This window comes from Bos taurus, chromosome 18 (genome assembly GCF_002263795.3).
Source record: "Bos taurus isolate L1 Dominette 01449 registration number 42190680 breed Hereford chromosome 18, ARS-UCD2.0, whole genome shotgun sequence".
Classification (NCBI taxonomy): Eukaryota; Metazoa; Chordata; class Mammalia; order Artiodactyla; family Bovidae; genus Bos; species Bos taurus.
The window spans coordinates 24,116,836-24,122,239 of NC_037345.1; positions in this window are offsets into that span (position 1 = coordinate 24,116,836).

A 5,404-nucleotide genomic window follows, 5' to 3' on the forward strand; every position below is an offset into this window, starting at 1 on the left:
CTGGGCTGGCCACCCTGGTTCTGCCACTTACCAGCTGTGTGGCCTTGGGCTGAGGTTATGGAACCTCCCATCGCTCAGTTTCCTCTCTTATAAAACGGGATGATGACAGAATCTCTCTCAGAGGGTGGCTGTGAGGACTCAGTGAGTTAGTGTGTCCAGCGCCTGGCAAAGAGAAGGCCCTCAGTAAATGTGAGTGGGAGGATTAAATGATGGGCCTCAGTCTCAGCTAGGGATTGACTGAGGAGGAATTTGAACCCAGGTCTGCAGGTTGTCAAGGCTTGTGGGCTTCCCTGCTATGGACTGCTGCCAACCAAGAGCCAGCCCCTCCCCTCCAAGTCCTGGGTCCCCAGGAAGGAGCCTCGGATCTCATAAATGTGAAGGTATGCCCTCTCTGAAAAGCTAGTGATTCCCAGTGGGGTGTGAGAGGTAGAGAAAGACTGTGGACCAGCCTCTGCTGGCCCTTGTGGGAAGGCTTCCAAGTCTCCTGCCCTGATTGGGGTTTAGATGAGGATTCTCTGCCCTTCTGTGGATCCATGCTGTTTCTAATTAGGGTTGTGATGTTGTTGCTGTTTAGTTGCTAAGTCGTGTCCAACTCTGCAACCCCATGGATGCCAGGCTCGCCAGGCTCTGTTCATGGGATTTCCCTGACAAGAATACTGGAGTGGGTAGGGATATGATGCAAAGACTCAAATAGCCCCAATATGGTGAATGATATGATCGTTGGGGGACTGATGGAAGCACAGAGGAATGGTGGGTACTTCCCAAATGTGACAGCCGCTGTGAGAGAGACCACCAGATGCGACCCCCTGGAGTGGTGCTGTCCAACCTATGAGGAGAGGGTAAGAATGTTTCAGGCAGAGGGCTGGTGTGAGCAAAGGCAGAGAGGCCAAGAAAGCATGTGAGTAGGGAGTGAGCTTGTGGCAAGAGGCAGTAGAAGAGGAGGCTGCAGAGGCCAAAAGGGGTCAGAACTTGAAGGTCTTTGATCTCTCAAAGAGCTTGAACTTACTTTGGCTAAAAATGAGGAGCCAGTGAAGAGTTATGAAGGGAGGAGGTGACTCTGGTAAGGGTTTGTCATCTGTCAAATGGGATAAAAGTAGGACCTGCCTCACAGGGTTATTGGGGGATTAAGAGATGATCCATATAAAGTATTTTTTTAATCATTTATTTTTCTTAATTTTAAAAATTAGCTTTGTTTATTTTTGGCTCCACTGGGTCTTTGTTGCTGTGTGAGGGTTTTCTCCAGCTGTGGGGCGCAGGGGCTACCTTCCAGTTGCGGTGCGCCAGCTTCTCACTGTGGTGGCTCCTCTTGTTGTGGAGCACAGGCTCAGTGGTTGTGGCCCATGGGCTTAGTTGCCCCGCAGCATGTGGAATGTTCCCAGACCAGGGATCGAACCTGTGTCTTCTGCATTGGCAAGCAGATTCTTAACCACTGGACCACCAGGGAAGGCCCATATAAAGTACTTGGAGTGGCACCTAGAAAACGCTTATTAAACGTTCAGTGCTGCTGCTGCTGGTGTTGGTACTGTCCTGCAGTGAAGAGTGAGAGCAGCTCTTGCAGACCACCCAGGCAGTACAGAGTGAGCGAGGTTCAGCAGGGTGGACAGAGACTAGGACCACCCTTACATGGATATCGGCTGTCTGCCTGCTAAAGACTAAAAGACAAGCTTCTTGGTGTGGCCCCTCCTGGCCTCTTTCTCACTCACTAGGCTCCAGCCACCTTATTGTTTCTGATCTTCAAACATGCCCATCCCTGGGCTGTGGACCCAGCTGTTCCCTCTGTCTGGAAGGACCTTCCCCCACATCTTCTCTTGGCTGCCACTGTCTTGTCACGGAGCTCTTGGTTCAAATGTCATTTCCTCTGAAAAGCCTTTTCTGAGCCTTGGCATATCAGCTTTATCTCCAGAAAAAGCAATCATACTTGCTTTCATGTTTAATGTCTGTTGCTCCCTGTCCCTTGTTACAGACTGAATTGTGTCACCCCCCAATTCATTTGTTGAAGTCCTGACCCCTATACCCCAGAATGTGACTGTATCTGGGACCTTTAAAGAGGTGATTATGTTAAAATGAGGTCCTTAGGGCGGGCCCCGATCCAATATGACTGCTGTCCTCAGAAGAAGAGGAAATTTGGGCACACGAAGAAGGGTGAATGCACAGAGGTACTGTGGGAAGAGGCAGAAAGAGGGTGGCTGTTTGCAAGCTGAGGATAGAGGCTCCAGGAGAAATCACCTGTTCTGGCATCTTGGACTTCCAGCCTTTAGAACTGCGATCACACATATTTTTGTTGAAGCTACCCAGTTTGTGGTATTTTGTTATGGTAGTGTATTAGCAAACAAATATACTTCTAGGTGTAACTTCCATAAGGGCACAGAGTATGTCTTTCTGGTTTGCCACAGAGTCCCTAATGTCCCTAATTTATTGAACACTGACTAGCATATGGAGACCCTCAGTAAATGTGAGATGACCTCTATTAGAGATTTCTTCTTTTCAAGCTGTTCTGGGAGAGATGGCCTGTCAGCCTGTGCTCAGCTATTAGCAAAGTGGATTCAGTGAGATGATGCTTTCCTGGAGACAGAGTCTAGGGGTTGAGAAGAGGAAAAGAAGGAAAAGAAAGTGAAGTCGCTCAGTTGTGTCCCACTCTTTGTGACCCCATGGACTGTAGCCTACCAGGCTCCTCCATCCATGGGACTTTCCAGGCAAGGGTACTGGAGTGGGTTGCCATTTCCTTCTCCAGGACATCTTCCTGACCCAGGGATTGAACCCAGGTCTCCTGCATTGTAGGCAGACGCTTTACCGTCTGAGCCACCAGGGAAGTCTGAGGGGAGGGGTACCCCACAAAGTTCTGATTATAAAAGGCAGGAGGACAAATCCAGGGCATTTTCCATTGTGGGTCTGGTTGAGTAAGTGCTACAGGACTCGGGTCTAGACAGTGACAGCAGAGACAGTGGGCAGAAAGGACCGGGAGAAGTCAGAGGCAAAGCCTATTAGAGTAGCCTTATTAGGCCATTGGCTCAGGGCTTGAAAGTGAGTCACTCAGTCATGTCCATCTCTTTGTGACCCCATGGATAGTCCATGGAATTCTCCAGGCCAGAATACTGGAGTGAGTAGCTGTTCCCTTCTCCAGCAGATCCTCCCAACCCAGTGATTGAACCCAGGTCTCCTGCATTGCAGGTGGATTCTTCACCAGCTGAGCCACCAGGGAAGCCCAAGAGTACTGGAGTGGGTAGCCTATCACTTCTCCAGGGGATCTACCTGACCCAGGAATTGAATCAGGGTCTCCTGCATTGCAGGCGGATTCTTTACCAACTGAGCTATGAAAGCCCTACATTCCATCAAGGCCCTCAAATTTAGTTTTTAGATATTATCTCCCAAAGAGATTACAATTAGTCATGGACACCCCCTGTAGGCTTGAAAAAAGATGCTCATTTGAACAGTTGTAATTGGAAAATGCAAATATCAAGAATATTCTAGAACCCATCTTTCAAGACCTACCTTCAACATCTGACACAGTGATTTTCCTCCTCCTAGCAACATTCTCTTCACTTAGCTTCCTTCTCAGTCTCCTCTGTTGGTTCCCACTCATCTCATCCCTCAGCCTTAAACGTTTATTTTTAGAAGTCAGCCAGAGCGATCCCTTAGTGTCTTTGCACCTGAATTTCCTCTGCTGAAACACACTTCCTCAAAACTGATTCCCTTTCAGATTCTTGCCTGAATGTCACTTTCTCAGTGAGGTCTCTTCCCTACCACCATATTTTAAAAAATTATTTATTTTGGCTGGCTGGGTCTTTGTTGTGGTGCAGGGGCTTTCTCTAGTTGCAGTGATTGTGGGTTACTCTCTGCCACTCTCTAGTTGCTTTCCTGGTGGCTCAGATGGTAAAGAACCCACCTGCAATGAGGGAGACCTGGGTTCAATCCCTGGATTGGGAAGAACCCCTGGAGAAGGGAACGGCTACCCACTCTAGTATTCTGACCTGGAGAATTCCATGGACATGGGAGGCTGGCAGGCCACATTCCATGAGATCGCAAAGAGTGGGATATAACTGAGCAACTTTCACTTTCTCTAGTTGCAGTTCGCAGCCATCTATTCCGATGGCTTCTGTTGTTGCAGAGCATGGGCTTTAGGTGTGCAGGCTCAGTAGTTGTGGCACACAGGCTTAGCTGCCCCATGGCATGTGGAATCTTCCTGGACCAGGAATAGAACCCATGTTCCCTGCATTGGCAGGCAAATTCTTAACCACTAAACCACCAGGGAAGTCTCCCTACTACCTTACTTAAAATTGCACTTTCTCCAAACTTCCATCCCTCTTTCCTCTTTACCACTTACCACCAAAAGACTTCCCACATGTATTTCTTATTTACTGTTTGTCTCCTCTGACTTGTATGTCAGCTTCAGGAGACCAGAGGTTTGTTTTACGTTTACTGCCATATCTCTACTACTAGAATAGGGCCTGACACATAGTTCAGTTCAGTTCCGTCTCTCAGTCTTGTCCAGCTTTTTGTGACCCCGTGGATTGCAGCACACCAGGCCTCCCTGTCCATCACCAAGTCCCAGAGTTTACTCAAACTCATGTCCATTGAGTCGGTGATGCCATCCAACCACCTCATCCTCTGTAAACAGAGTAAAGTCTCAAAAAATAAATGTCTGAATGAATGCTACGAAATTGATAAAGAACTAAAGATGAGAGTTTAAAGTATGATTTTTTTCCAGAGGATTGATATATTAAGTAATTACTATGGGCATCAACATAACAGCTAAAGTAAGAAGAGTAGATATTCAAGGCATTTTTGTTGTTCAGTTACGAAGTCATGTCCGACTCTGTGACCCCAAGGACTGCAGTGAGCCAGGCTTGCCTGTCCTTCACTGTCTCCCGGAGTTTGCTCAAACTCATGTTCATTGAGTCGGTGATGCTAGTCGCTCCCTTGGACTTCTCTGGTGGCTCAGAAGGTAATCTGCCTGCAATGCAAGAGACGCGGATTCGATCCCTGGCTGGGGAAGATCCCCTGGAGAAGCGAATGGCTACCCACTCCAGTATTTCTTGCCTAGAGAATTTCATGGACAGAGGAGCTTGGCGGGCTACAGTCCATGGGGTCGCAAGGAGTCGGACACACCTGAGCGACTAACACACATTCAAGGCATACTTATTGAATAAACCCTTAGAGTGGGGTAGATAGAATATGTGTAGGCTGCAACAGTTGGGCAGCTTGGTTGTGGTGCTAGAATGAGAAGCCCCAGGGGTGCGATGGCTCAAACACCGCCACTGTAGCCCCGCAGTTGAGTTGGATCCAATGCTGGAAAGTTACAGCAGGAAAATGGCAGGAGGCCACCCGCGAGACCCAAGTTCAGCCTCAGCCGCGCTTGAGGCCCGACCGCGCAGCTGCAGAACTCGGTGGGCGGGCCTGCGCAGCC